The sequence below is a fragment of the Hypanus sabinus genome, chromosome 20 (assembly GCF_030144855.1).
Source record: "Hypanus sabinus isolate sHypSab1 chromosome 20, sHypSab1.hap1, whole genome shotgun sequence".
In the NCBI taxonomy this organism is placed as follows: domain Eukaryota; kingdom Metazoa; phylum Chordata; class Chondrichthyes; order Myliobatiformes; family Dasyatidae; genus Hypanus; species Hypanus sabinus.
The window spans coordinates 53157141-53173043 of record NC_082725.1 but is presented as its reverse complement, the minus strand read 5'-3'; the positions used below and the strand labels follow the sequence as shown (position 1 = coordinate 53173043).

The window sequence follows — 15903 nt, the reverse complement described above, 5'->3', positions numbered from 1 at the left end:
TCGTGCTCAGACTGACCTGCCATTCATAAAGTTGAGAACTATGCAGCATGGACCTTTGGCCAATTTATCTTTGCTGACCTAGATGGCTTTCCATTTGCCTGCATTTTGCCCATATCCCTCCAAACATTTCCTACCCACGTACTTGTCCCAATATCTTAAACATTTTAACTGTACTCTCTACTACTTCCTTTCATACCTTGTTCCATTAACCTGTCAAAACAATATTTGCATTTAGACCATTTACATTTAGCATGACTTTGGCTACCAGTCTTCACATTTGAATATGTATTGGGGATTTAATTTGGAGTGCAGCCCTGAACAATGGGTTCCTAAAAGCCGTGAACCTCAGACCAGACTGTGCTTATTAAAATTCATTTAAATGGCTGGTGTGCATGTAAATATGGAGGTGTGAAGTTTCTGTGTAGTTTCAAAGAAAGCATTGCCTATACTTTGTAAATATGGAGATGCCCTTTGATGTTTAGCACATAAAGTATCAAGCCTCACATTGGGCCAGCAGACCTTTCAGCCGAAAACGTCTCCATGTGATGCCCGCTGCTTTGTCTCTCCCAGTACTGTACTTTTCTCAGGTAGCTTCAATCACACAACAAAACCATAACCCTCTTTGTGGAAAAAACTTCCCTTCAATTCCCCCCCCCCCCCACACACACACACACACACATTAATCTCATGCCCTCTAGTTTTAGGCTGCCCCTATCTGAGGAGATGACTGCAGCCATCCAATTTGTCTATGCCCCTCATATAAACCTCTATACAGTCACTCCTCATTGCCTCTGCTTCAAGGAAAACTGTCCCAAGGAAGTCTATCCAATCTCCCCTCATAACTCAAGCCCTTCCAGCCTGCCAACTTTGTTCTGAGCCATTTCTGCACCTTTTCTAAACTAATCCTTCTTACGATATGGCAACCAGAACAGCACATAAAATCCCAGGTGTATCTCACCAGTAACATGACAGTCCAACTGCACATCCTCCTGTTCCCCACAGACTCCTACATTCTATGTTCTCACCCTCAAACAGCTCCCTTTCACTCGCTGACCAGATAACCCTTTATTAGCTTCTCTCCATGTTCCCCCTGGTTTTACCATACCAGATACAGTCCCATCATCCTCCCCCTCCCTGCAGAACAAGCTTGTTCATCTCCTTCCAAGTTCAGATAAAGGATCCAACCTGGAACATTAATCTGCTTCTCTTCCTACAGATGCAGCCTGACCTGCTGGTATTTCCAGCATTTCATGGTTTATTTTAACCCCTTTACCTAAGCTTGGGCTGCAAATTTATTCAAAGAAACACAACATACTGGAGGAGAAACTCAGCAGGTCAGACAGCATCTATGGAAATGACTAGATAAATGACGTATTGAGCTAAGAGACCCTTCTTCAGGACCTAGAAGAAAGGAAGCAAATTTATTTAGACTTTTCTCCTAAACAACTGTGTATTCTTCAGCCAAAGTATAATGAACTTTAGAACAACTTTCTCCTCTGTTCACTGCTTTCTCAACCAGATAAACAACACAACTGTAATTTGCTCCACTAAAGCCCTTCATAACTATTAAAAGTCTTTTTATTAAATACCCTGTTCTCAGTGGAAATGATATCTTACAATAATGGCTTTCTATCCTGCAATCATCATTTGAATCCTTAAAAGGCAATCTCAATGAGCTTTCTATAATGGGACACTCAGTAACTTGAACTTGTGTTAACTGTCAACTAAAAATCCTTTGAACAAAATAAGTACGTGCCCAAAACAGTCCATATTTAAAAATATATTCTCTGTAACAATGTAAATTCCCTCCAGGTGTTCAGGTTTCCTCAAACCTGCCAGATATGTTGCCTCATTATTTAATAGCTACTAGAAATTGCCTCCAGAATACAGATGGGTTGCAGGAAAATTAAGGGATGTGGGACATTTATGGAGATCCAAGAGGAAAATGGAGTTGTGCAGTTGAACACTTACTTTTAGCACAGAAGCAATAGAGTCAAAGAGAAGTACAGCACAGAAACAGACCCATTAGACCAACTAGTCCACACCGAGACCATTTAAACTGCCCAGTCCCTTCGAACAAAATGTGCCAAAGGGCCTGGTTCTGTAATGAAGGACCTCATGGAATGTGGAATAAAATTGCAGGTACTGGAAACCTAAAATAAGAATAAGGCCCTAGAATTGCTCAGCAATGACCAGAAACACTGTTCTTCTCTCTCCCCAGAAGCAAGCTGACCTGTCGAGTATTTCCAGCAATTACTACTTCCTTGGAGATGCTGCATCACCGAGAATCAGCCCAGCTATTGTACAGTCCTCATCCACACTCACTCACCTGGGTGCAAAGGACTAATCTTACTGGCTTTCCATACCCATAAGTCAAATGAGAAAGATTGGGAAAAAAGTCTAACCTCAAGGCATGATACTGAGGCTCCAAATCACCTCAATAGACTATGATAGAGACAAAGACTTACCTTGTGTCAAAACTGTTATGTAGCTTGACTTTCAGATACAAACTAGCAAATTGCTGTAAACTAGAAAGAGTACAGAGAAGATTTACAAGAATATTGCTAAAATTTGAAAACCTGAGTTATGGGAAGAGGTTGAGTCCATTAGAACTTTATTCCTTAGAATGTAGAATATTGAGGAGGTAACCTCATTATGAGTATAAATCATGATGGGCATAGATAGGGTGAATGTGCAGATTCCCCCCCCCCCCCCCAGGTTCAGGGAACCTAGCACTACAGGTCACTTGGGCAATGGGACTGACTCAGATGGGCATCTTAGATCAGCGGACCTGTTGGACAGAACAGCTAGTTTCTGTACTCTATGATGCTGACTCAAAACCAGAATTGAGCTTTTTAGCCAGCAGACTAGAAACTACGCAATTGTTGGGAGAGGACCTTGATACAATAGCTATCACTAAAGAGCTAGTGCTAAGCAAACTCGTGGACCTGAAGATAGACAAGTCCCCTGGTCCTGACAGAATGCATCCCAGGGTACTGAAAAAAATGGCAGAGGTTATAGTTGAGGCTACACAGGAATGGCTTTAAAAGAACAAAGTTAATGTCCTGGAGTGGCCCAGTTAGAGTCTTGACTCCAATCCAATTGAGAATTTGTGGCTGGACTTGAAAAGGGCTGTTCACTCACGATCCACATTCAATCTGACATAACTTGAGCAGTTTTGTAAAGAATGGGGGAAAATTGCAGTGTCCAAATGTGCAAAGCTGATAGAGACCATGCACACAGACTCAAGGCTGTAATTGCTGCCAAAAAAGCACCTACTAAGTACTGACTTGAAGGGGGTTAATACTTATGCAATCAATTATTTTGTGTTTTATATTTGTAATGAATTTAGATGACTTTGTAAAGATCTGTCTTCACATTGACATGTGTTTTCTCTGTTGGTCAGTGTCAAAAAAGTCAAGTTAAATCCACTGTGATTCAATGTTGTAAAATAATAAAACATGAAAACTTTCAAAGGGTGGGTGAGGGGGGGGGAATACTTTTTATAGGCACTGCATGTTGTTTGTATACTTAACCCCCAAGAGGACCTCAACCTTGTCATGTGGGTTGGAGGCTTGCATCCATTAATGACCGGACAGCATTGTTGGCTTGAGTCAGGACCATGTGCTTTGACCCTTGGTAGGGTCACCCATGCCGGGGGGGGGGGGGGGGCGGAGAGAGACATTGCCGGCAATTCACACTGGCCAAATACAAGAATGGAACTATCATTGTGTTTTCTGATAGATAACATTTTGTAAATATTGTCGGTTTTCTTTTCACAATTTTTGCTAAGTTTACTTCGGTTAAAACCCATGTATGTCTATGCAAACTAGTTCATTTGCCAACCTTCTAAACCTTTCCCATTCCTGTGTCTGTCCGTCTTTTGAAAGCTGTTATTGCACCTGCCCAACCACTTCCTGTGCTAGATCATTCCACATACACACCGCCCTTTGTTTAGAAAAAGCTGTTTCTCAAGTTCCTGTTAATTTTTCCCACTCTCATCTTAAATTGGTTCTGTTCGGCTGGCCATTTTGCTTGCATGCCCGAAATTAGACCTTGGAGACAGACCGGTCCGGTCAGGGAAAAGGCTACCATTTCGGTCAAGGGAAAGACAAGAAGATGTGCTCAAAGCTTCTCTGACTAAGTGCAGCATTTTCACTAACTTCAAAGTAACTCTGGCCCATGATCAGGATCAATACCAACTGCAAACTATCAACCCACCTACTCCATCAGACATCTCCCGCTTCATCTGTGCAAGATTCTGTCATCCCCATGTTGGTCATTTTGACTTGCAGAACAGAGTGAAACACAGGACATGGCACAGGAGCAGGCTGTTTGGCCACCACGTCTGTGCCAACTATAATGCCAAAATAACCTCACCTGCCTGCACACATCCCCCGCCCTCTATTGCCTGCTTGTTGACGTGTCCATCTAACTGCCCACTAACCGTTGCAATTGTTAGCATCTATTGGGGTGCCTCACTGCTTCATCTGGCAACGGCGCTGCCCAGGACTGCAAGAAAGCTCGGAGCTGCTGACACTTCTCAGGATATCACAGAGACTGACCTCCCTTCCGCGGACTCTCTCTCTACACTTCCCACTGCAGCAAGCACAAGAAAAGGTGTCATTACACCCACCTTGGACATTCTCTCTTCCCCCCTCCCGTTGGGGAGAAGAAACAAAAGTCTGAAAGCATGTACACCAGGTTCAAGGACACCTTATATCCTGCTGTTATAAGACTACAGAACGGTTCCTTTATACGGCAAGGAGGACCCCTGCTCTCACAAACTACTTTCATCATGATCCTTGCACGTTATTGACTATCTGCACTGCCCTTTCTCTGTAACTGTAACACTTTATTCTGCATTGTTATTGCTTTTCCCTTGTAATACCCAAATGTAATTAAACAACCTGTACAGATGACATGCAAAACCAAGTACAAGTGCCAATATTAAACCAATTTACTAAGATACTGCTCCTGCTTTCACTATCTCCCATGGCAGTGTTTTTGAGGCACCTAGCACTCTCCTAAGTGACAATAAAACCTGCCTCCAAGTGTTCGATGGTTCCACTCTGGGAATAAGACCCCATTTTTGGTCAGGTTTCTCCTCAGCCTCAAAGTACCGAGATGAGGATGAAGTGTTGTTAATTTCACTGAAATAACACAATCAGGACAGGAGATTAATATGACAGACAACTGGGAGTTGGGGGCAGAATGAGAGTGTTCTACAATACACTCACCCAAGCTGCACTTGGTTTCTCCAGTGGTGAGAAGACCACATTGTGAGCACTAAATACAGTACACCCAAATGGAAGAATTCCAAGCGAGTTGCTGTTGCACCCAGGAGGAATGCTGAGAAGGAAAGATACACAAGGACACGAGTTGTATCTCCTGCTGCAAGAAGGGGAGGAGAATGCTGGTAGACATAGAAGAGTGAATTAACAAAACATTGCATCATGACAACAGTCCTGTCCACTCTAACAATGACTGCTTCGCACCTCCCTCATTGCTGGTACCCTTTGCCAAATGCAATGAATCAAAGAAAGCAAACTTCTCCCCACTGCTTTCTCTCACCATTACCTGGGACCTGAGATCTTGCAATTAATTCCAGTGAGGCAATTTTAGCCCCTTGTGAGGAGAACCACTTATCAGGGATCTGGAGCAGCAACTGGATGACCTTCGGCTTGGACGGGAGAGTGAGGAGATAATTGATCAAAGTTGCAGGAAGCAGGTGACCATCGGGGAAACGGAAATGGGCATTCGAGCAGAGCACCCTGTGGCCATCCCCCTCAAAATCAAGTACAATGCTTTGGATACTTTTGTGGGGGATGACTTCCCGGGAGAATGCCACAGCCACGAGGTTACAGGCCCTGAGCATGGGTCTGTGGTGCAGAGGGAAAAAGAGAGAAGTGAGCAGTAGTGATAGTGAGGGGAAGACAGGAGATTCTGTGGACATGAAAAGGACACTCGGATGGTATGTTTCCTCCAGGTGCCAGGGTCAGGGACGTCTCAGATCACATCCACAACATTTTGGAGAGGGAGGGGCAGCAGCTTGGTACCTTGTCTTGGTACCAATGACATAGGAAGGAAAAGCTATGAGGGCCTGAAAAGAGAATTTAGAGAGCTAGGTAGAAAGCTGAGAAGCAGGACCACCAGGCAGTAATTTCTGGATTGCTGCCTGTGCCATGTGCCAGTGAAGGCAGAAACAAGATGATTTGGCAGATAAATCATGGCTGGTGCAGGGTGCAGGGCTTCAGGTTCTTGGATCATTGGGATCTCTTCTGGGGGAGTATGACCTGTTCAAAAGTGATGGGCTGCACCTAAATGCGAGGGGAACCAATATTCTTGCAGGTACTTTTTTTAGAGCTGTTGGGGAGTGATTAAACTAATTTGGCAAGGGAGTGGGAACCTGAATAGACTCAGGATAGGAGAGATGGTAAAGATAGCATGCAGTCAGATTGTCAGGAAGGGCAAGCAGGTGTTGGGGCTTAGTTGCAGCCAACAGGCTGAGTATCAAAACATTAGGGATGCAGAATCAGGAAGGATAGCAAATAAGGTACTCCAGGTGGATGATCTTGTTGAACTATTACCAGGCATAATGTTGTGGCCATCACTGAATCATGGCTGAAGGACAGTTGTAGCTAGGAGTTGAATGTCCAAGGTTACATTATATTGGTGGGATAGGAAGGTAGGCAGAGGGGGTGGTGTGGCTCTACTGGTAAAGAATGGCATCAAATCAGTAGAAAGATGTGATGTAGGATCAGAAGATGTTGAATCCCTGTGGGTTGAGTTAAGAAAGGGCAAGGGTAAAAGGACATTGATGCCAGATATATACAGGCCTCCTAAAAGTGGCTGGGAGATGGACCACAGGTTGCAACAGGAAGTAGAAAAGGCCAGTCAAAAGGGCAGTGTTATGGTAGTCATGAGTGATTTTAACATGCAGGTCGATTTGGGAAAAGCAGGTTGGTAATGGATCTCAAAAGACTCAGTTTGTTGAATGCCTAAGAGACGGCTTTTTAGAGCAGTTTGTAGTTGAGTCTACTATACTAGACTGGTGTTATGTAACGAGCCAGAGGTGAGTAGGGAGCTCAAAGCAAAAGAACCCTTAGGAACCAGTGATCACAATATGAGTTCAACTTGAAATTCGATAGGAAATAAAGTCAAGTCTGATGTATCAGTATTTCAGTGGCGTAAGGGAAATTACAGTGCTATGAGAGAAGAGTTGGCAAAGTAAATTGGAAGGAGCTGCTGGCAGGGATGTCAGCAGAGCAGCAATGGGAAAAATGAGGAAGGTGCAGGACATGTATATTCCAAAAATAAAGCAATACTCAAATGGTAAAATAGTACAACCATGGCTGACAAGGGAAGTCAAAGCTAATGTAAAAGCAAAAGAGAGGGCATATAACAAAGCAAAAATTAGTGGGAAAATAGAGGATTGGGAAATATTTAAAAACCTGCAGAGAGCAACTAAAAAAATCATTACAAGAAAAAGATGAAATACAAAAGCAAGCTAGCAAATAATATCAAAGTAGATATTAAAAGTTTTTTCAAGTATGTTAAAAATAAAAGAGAAATGAGAGTGGACATAGGATCACTAGAAAATGAGGCAGGAGAAATAATAATGGGGACAAGGAGATGGCTGATGAACTAAATGAGTATTTTGCATCCATCTTCACCGTGGAAGACACTAGCAGTATGCCTGATGTTATATAGACAATAGGTGCAGAAGTAGACCATTCGGCCCTTCGAGCCTGCAGCGCCATTTTGAAATCATGGCTACTATCAATACCCGGTTCTTGCCTTGTCCCCATATCCCTTGATTCCCCTATCCATAAGATACCTATCTAGCTCCTTCTTGAAAGCATCCAGAGAATTGGTCTCCACTACCTTCCGAGGCAGTGCATTCCAGACCCCCACAACTCTCTGGGACAAGAAGTTTTTCCTTAATTCTGTCCTAAATGACCTACCCCTTATTCTCAAACCATGCCCTCTGGTACTGGACTCTCCCAGCATCTGGAACATATTTCCTGCCTCTATCTTGTCCAATCCCTTAATAATCTTATATGTTGCAATCAGATTCCCTCTCAATCTCCTTAATTCCAGCGTGAACAAGCCCAGTCTCTCTAACCTCTCTGCGTAAGACAGTCCAGACATCCCAGGAATTAACCTCGTGAATCTACGCTGCACTTCCTCTACAGCCAGGATGTCCTTCCTTAACCCTGGAGACCAAAACTGTACACAATACTCCAGGTGTGGTCTCACCAGGGCCCTGTACAAATGCAAAAGAATTTCCTTGCTCTTGTACTCAATTCCCTTTGTAATAAAGGCCAACATTCCATTAGCCTTCTTCACTGCCTGCTGCACTTGCTCATTCACCTTCAGTGACTGATGAACAAGGACTCCTAGATCTCTTTGTATTTCTCCCTTACCTAACTTTACACCGTTCAGATAATAATCTGCCTTCCTGTTCTTACTCCCAAAGTGGATAACCTCACACTTATTCACATTAAACGTCATCTGCCAAGTATCTGCCCACTCACCCAGCCTATCCAAGTCACCCTGAATTCTCCTAACATCCTCATCACATGTCACACGGCCACCCAGTGTAGTATCATCAACAAACTTGATGTTATTCTCAATGCCTTCATCTAAATCATTGACGTAAATCGTAAACAGCTGTGGTCCTAATACCAAGCCCCCTGGCACCCCACTAGTCACCACCTGCCATTCCAAGAAACACCCATTCACCGCTACCCTTTGCTTTCTATCTGCCAACCAGTTTTCTATCCATGTCAATGTCTTCCCCCCAATGCCATGAGCTTTGATTTTACCCACCAATCTCCTATGTGGGATGTTGTAGTGTGTGAAGAAAGAGAAGTGGGGCAGTTACTATTACAAGAGAAATTGTTCAAAAAGCTGAAAGACCTGAAGGAACGCGAGTCACTGGACCAGATGAGCTGCACCCTAGGGTTCTGAAAGAGGTAGCGTTATAGAATGTGGTGGCATTAGAAATGATCTTTCAAAAATCACTGGGCTCTGACATGATGCCAGAGGCCTGGAAAATTGCAAATGTCACTCCACTCTTTAAGAAAGGAGGAAGGCAGCAGAAAGGAATTTATAGACCAGTTAGCCTAACCTCAGAGGTTGGGAAGATTTAGAGTCAGTTGTTAAGGATGAGGTGATGGAGTACTTGGTGACACAGGAAAAGATAATACAAAGGGAAAATCCTGCCAGATAAACGTGTTGGAATTCTTTGGGGAGATTACAAGTAGGATAAAGGGGATATTGCAGATGTTGTATATTTGGACTTTCAGAAGGTGTTTGACAAGGTGCCACACATGAGACTGCTAACCAAGTTAAGAGCCCATGGTATTACAGGAAAGTTACTAACATGGTTAGAGCACTGGCTGATTGGTAGGAGGCAGCGAGTGGGAATAAAAAGGATCCTTTTCTGGTTGTCTGCCAGTGACCAGCTGTGTTCCGCAGTGGTCAGTGCTGGGACTACTTCTATTTATGCTGTATATAAATGATTTAGATGATGGAATAGATTGTTGCCAAGTTTGCAGATGATACAAGATTGGTGCCAAGATTGGTGGAGGGACAGGTAGTGTTGAGGAAACAGGTAAGGATGCAGAAGGACTTAGAAAGATTAGGAGATCGGGCAAGGAAGTGACAAATGAAATACAATGTTGGAAAATGCATGGTGATGCCCTTTGGTAGTAAAAATAAATTGTGTGGACTATTTTCTAAATGGGGAGAAAACCCAAAAATAAGGAATGCAAAGGGACTTGAGAGTTCTCGTGCAGAACACCCTGAAGTTAACGTGCAGGTAGAGTTGGTGCTGAGGAAGGCAAATGCCATGTTAGCATTCATTTCAAGAGGAGTAGAATACAAGTGCAGGGATGTGATGTTGAGGCTTTATAAGGCACTGGTGAGGCCTTGCTTTGAATATTGTGAACAGTTTTGGGCCCCTCTTCTTAGAAAGGCATTGAAGAGGGTCCAGAGGAGGTTCACAAGGATGATTCCAGGAGTGAAAGGGTTATCATATGAGGAACGTTTGACGGCTCTGGGTCTATACTCACTGGAATTTAGAACGATGAGGGGGGATTTCATTGAAACCTTTCGAATGTTGAAAGATGGGATAAGGATGTTTCCCATAGTGGGAGTGTCTTGGACAAGAGGGCATAGCCTCAGGATTGAGGGGCAACTTTTCAAAAACAGATGCAGAGAAATTTCTTTAGCCAAAGGGTGGTGAATCTGTGGAATTTGTTGCCACATGGGGCTATGGAGGCCAGGTTGTTGGGCGTATTTAAGGCAGAGATTGATAGGTTCTTGATTGGACATGGCATTAAAGGTTACAGGGAGAAGGCCAGGAACTAGGGTTGAGGTGGAGGACAAAAAAGGATCAGCCATGATTGAATGGCAGCGCAGACTCGATGGGCCAGATGACCTCATTCTGGTCCTAGTCTTATGGTGTTACAGTGGCCAACGGCCAATAAACAATCTAATGATAAGGATCTCTTCCACTATAGGACTGTTGATTAAAAATGTAGCCAGTCAGAACCTCGTCCATAAACATGAAGGAGGTACACATTGCCAACACTAGTGCATTTACACAGGACACAAGAAACATATTGTTGCAATCACAAAGAAGACATGCCCATTGCTGTCTTTTATTAGGAATTTGAGATCCGGTATGACACCAAAGTTTTTAGCAAATTTCTACACATGTACATGGAAAGTGTTCTGACTGGCTGCATCACCGTGTGCATCGAGGAATTCTGTGTGCAGAAGAGGGTTGTAGACTTGGGACAGCTCAATTGTAGGCACAGCCCAGCCCACCATCAAGATCATCAAAAGCTGATGCCTCAAGAAGGCAGGATCCCTCATTAAGGACCCCCAGCACCCAGGACATGTCCTTTTCTCATTGCTACCACATCAGGAAGAAAGTAAAGAAACCCGAAGCCACATGTAATGGTTCAGGAGCAGCTTCTCCTCTATCATCCGATTTCTGAATGGACATTGAACCCATGAACACTACCTCAACACTTTTTTTAAAATTTTATTTTTGCACTACTTACTTAACTATATATTATACTAACTGTAATTCTCTATTTTTTTCTCTATTATTATATATTGTATTATACAGCTGCTGCAAAGACAAGAAATTTCAAGACATAGGCCTGTGATATTAAACCCGATTCTGATTCTCTTTAACACTGTTCCTCCATTTATTTATTGTTTGGAACTTACAATAATTTTTTTATGTCTTCCACTGTACACAAATAACAAATTTGACTATGACAGTGATATTAAACCTGATTCTGATATACTGTTACTCCTAGTACATTTACACAGGACATGCAGATTGACACCATCTCCTTCATTTAAATTACAAGTGCCAATGTCTAAATATAAAATTAACTGGGTGCTCCACCTCTTTACTAGCTGTACAGACAACTAAAGATGAGAAGGTCTGCATGTTTCTAAGTGGTCCGTTACCCAGAGATGAGTCAGTCCCTTTACTCACAAGCGATCTGGCTCTCTCTCGAGTATTCATGCAAAGCATCAAACATGAATAATGAGACCATTTCCATTTGTTGGAAGTCTTGCTCTGCTCCCTCCAGCAGAGTGTCCTGGAAACACTGCTGCTAAACTTGCAAAGCAGGTTCAATCCAGTACTGCCAGCCCATGAAGAAAATATTTCAGTTTCCATTACAGCGATAGGGATAACTTTCTGTTCCATGTTCTGACAACTTCCAACCTAGAAACTGGCAACTTGGAAGCTGTTTGAGGAAAGCTTTCAAGTTCTTAGCTTTAACATAGCCCAAGCCTACTCCAATCCAACCCAGCTTATTCAAAATACTTGCCCAATGTCTCTGCCCATTACAACTTCTCCTGCTGAGCAGCACCTGGATACCTTCATTTCTGTGAAAGCTGGACCAGTTTGGCCAAGCCCCGCCCCTCCCCCAAAGGCTGAATATGGGCCTTTATAAAGGAGGCTAGCACAAAGAGCTTCGGATGGGGATAGTGTTCTTCCTCAAGCAGCAATCATTTGTTTAATGCAGCTGCCCAAAACAGACACACAGGCGAGTTTGTAGCTGGGATGTCTGTCTCGCTGCAGGTAAACTTACCATGTAGCAGGAAGGAATCATGTCCCCTCTAGCGCATGGGATAGTGGGGGGAGGTGGTAATGGGAGAGAATACAGCTTCCGGTCATGGTTACGATACCGCACGAGTCTATTAGACTATTACACACATAGGACATAGAAAAGTAAGCCCAGGAACAAGCCTTTCAAACCCAGGTTGTGCCAAACTACCGGTAATTAAACTAGCACTTAAAAGCTTAACTAAACTATTTCTTATGCCTACACAAGATCCATATCCTTCCATTCCCTGCATATTCATGTGCCCATCTTACGAGTCTCTTAAATGTCTGCATCCACTACGAGTCCTGCAAACCATTTCAGGCATCTGCCACCCCTTCTAATAGAGATCTTGTTCCACACACTTCTGTTAAGTTACTCTCTCAACTTAAATGCCTGCCGTTTAGTGTTAGACATTTCTACCTTGGGAAAAAGATACCGACTGTCCACTCTATCTATGCCTCTCATAACCTTCTATCTATGACTCCCTTCAACCTCCATCACTCCAGAAAAAACCCCAGTTTGTCAAACCTCGCTTTATAGCACTTACCTTCTAAGCATCCCAGTAAACCTACTCTGCCCCTTCTTCAAAGCCATCCCTCCTGTGATGCTGTGACCAGAATTGAGTGCAGAAATTGAAATCAATGTCTTACAACTTAAAAATTCAGCGAGGAAGGAAGCAAAGAGAAGTTCCACGAAAATCACTCAAAATGCATTCAATGGAATTACTTGGATAGATTCCCTGTATGTTGAAAACTTCTGGATATTAAAGATTTGTTTACTTTCCCAACCCCCTCCCCACCATCAGTTCTGTACAGACACAGTGACTAATGGATTGCAGCGTACAAAAGTCTGCGACAGACTGAGTATCAGATAGGCATTTTATTTATATTTACTGCTGATGCACAAATTTGATCTGACCAGTTGCTCTAATGATCTGCTGACGGTTTAGTCATGTCCATTTCCACATGTCAAGAAAACGATTCCTTCAGAGCTCTCAGAACATACACAAGATGCTGGAGGAACTCAGCAGGCCAGGCAGCATCTATGGAAAAAAGTACAGTCGACATTTTGGGCCGAGACCTGGAACCCAAAATGTCGACTGTACTTTTTTTCCATAGATGCTGCCTGGCCTGCTGAGTTCCTCCAGCATTTTGTGTGTGTTGATTGAATTTCCAGCATCTGCAGATTTTCTCTTGTTTGTGCTTTCAGAGTTCTCCCCACATGTTTAAACAAAAGCATCAGACTGTGGAGAGATTTAAGAGATTGAAGTACTAAAACCTGAACAATAATTAATCTCAATTTCTTGCCTTCTGCTTCTTCACAAGTTGAATCATGCCAATTATTTTCATTAGGCCTTATAACATGACAGCAAATGCCAAATTATAATGATTCTTTATCAAGTTACCTGCAAAATTATAACAGTTATGGACCTCAACATTTGACTTGAAGTAATTTAAACCATGGTGCACATTTTCTCAGAGTATAAGATTTAGAGCTAATTGACAGACCACTTCAGGGCGTTCAGTTTATTTCTTTGGTTTTAAATGTTTTGGTAAATGCACATTTTAAATGAGTTTGCTTAACAATTTGTAGAATTAATCATAGAAAATATGATATTTGCTGATACAAAGTTAAATTCAAAATAGAAACAAATTCAAAGAGTAGGTGGAGCTAAGGAGACAATGGCACCTAACAGTGAATCCTTTGCTTGCATCTTCAGAAACAGCTCTATCTCTGTCCTTAATATCTCTATTTTTTTCCTTTCAAGGTTCTTTTGAAGACCTTGACCTGGAGTTGCACTCTGACTTTAGGAATGGGACCCACTATTTGATATAGCGAGGGCACGGCATTCAGGGCTCCGGGATTTCATGGCTCTGGAGGCAGGCAGACTCGAGGTTGGTGTCTCCGCAGGAAATCGGTGTGTTGTGGGAGACAGAAGATCAAAAGCAGCAAGCTGGCTGCTGTCTGCGTGCCCACAGACACGAAGTCTTTGGGCACAGAGGTAGAAAAAAGCGACGCAAGAGACTTTCAATATTGTAAATTAGTGGGTCTCCCCTCTGCTCTTTTTCCCTTATGCAGGAGAGAGAGAGCCTGCAGTATGTCAAAATACTGGGTGAATGAGTAGTCTTTGGACTACTGCGAGTCTGTGTCTTTACTGGTGCTTTGCTGCACACTTGAGTGCTCAATGGGGTGGGTGCCAATTCTTTTTTTCTGGGGGGAGGGGGGAATCGTTGCTTTGTTGCTGATTATGCGTGGGAGAGGGAAACCTTTGGGGTTCTAACATTTAACTGTCATTCATTCCAAAAACAGGCACTCCTGTTTTTGTGGATGGTTGTGAAGAAAAAGCATTTCAGGATGTATATTGTACATATTTCTCTGACATTAAATATACCTTTGAAACAGAATTCCTAAGAACTCCAGATAATTTTCTGCAGGAGTTGAATACAAGGATGGGCTGTAGCTTCATAAGCTAACTAGAAGTGAAACTGGATGAACTGGCAAAACCATTTTTCATATTAATTTGACCAATGAGGTAATAATTAAATCACTTGTATTCATCGGTACAACCATGAAAGCCAATTTTGTAGGAAAACTTACCCCTCCTGATCACATTCATTATTTGACAGAGGTAAGACAAGGGAAACTGCGAAGGTCCATTTATAACCATATAACAATTACAGCACGGAAACAGGCCATCTCAGCCCTTCTAGTCTATGCCGAACACTTAATCTCACCTGGTCCCACTGGCCCACACTCAGCCCATAACCCTCCGTTCCTTTCCTGTCCATATACCTATCCAATTTTACTTTAAATGACAATACCGAACCTGCCTCTACCACTTCTACTGGAAGCTCATTCCATACAGCTACCACTCTCTGAGTAAAGAAATTCCCCCTCATGCTACCCTCAAACTTTTGCCCCTTAACTCTCAACTCATGTCCCCTTGTTTGAATCTCCCCTACTCTCAATGGAAAAAACCTATTAACGTCAACCTATCCCCCTCATAATTTTAAATACCTCTATCAAGTCCCTCCTCAACCTTCTACGCTCCAGGAATAATGACCTAACTTGTTCAGCCTTTCTCTGTAACTTAGGTGCTGAAACTCAGGTAACAGTCTGGTAAATCTTCTCTGTACTCTCTCTATTTTGTTGATATCTTTCCCATAATTCGGTGACCAGAACTGTACACAATACTCCAAATTTGGCCTTACCAATACCTTGTACAATTTTAACATTACATCCCAACTCTTATACTCAGTGCTCTGATTTATAAAGGCCAGCATGCCAAAAGCTTTCTTCACCACCCTATCCACATGAGATTCCACCTTCAGGGAACTATGCACCATTATTCCTAGATCACTGTTCTACTGCATTCTTTAATGCCCTACCATTTAAATGTATGTCCTTTTTGGATTATTCCTACCAAAATGTAGCACCTCACATTTATCAGCATTAAACTCCATCTGCCATCGTTCAGCCCATTCTTCCAACTGGCCTAAATCTCTCTGCAAGCTTTGAAAACCTACCTCATTATCTACAACGCCACTCATCTTAGTATCATCTGCATACTTACTAATCCAATTGACCACCCCATCATCCAGATCATTAATGTATATGACAAACAACATTGGACCCAGTACAGATCCCTGAGGCACACCACTAATCACCGGCCTCCAACCTGACAAACAGTTATCCACCACTACTCTCTGGCATCTCCCATCTAGCCACTGTTGAATCCATTTTACTACTTCAA

At 42.8% G+C, this 15903-nt stretch overlaps 1 protein-coding gene across 3 annotated transcripts in view; it reads right to left on the bottom strand.

The window, feature by feature from the left end:
* Window positions 1–15903, bottom strand: part of si:dkeyp-120h9.1 (Y+L amino acid transporter 2-like) — a 67571-nt gene that overhangs the window by 39285 nt on the left and 12383 nt on the right. The gene's annotated exons all lie outside the window — the stretch shown is intronic.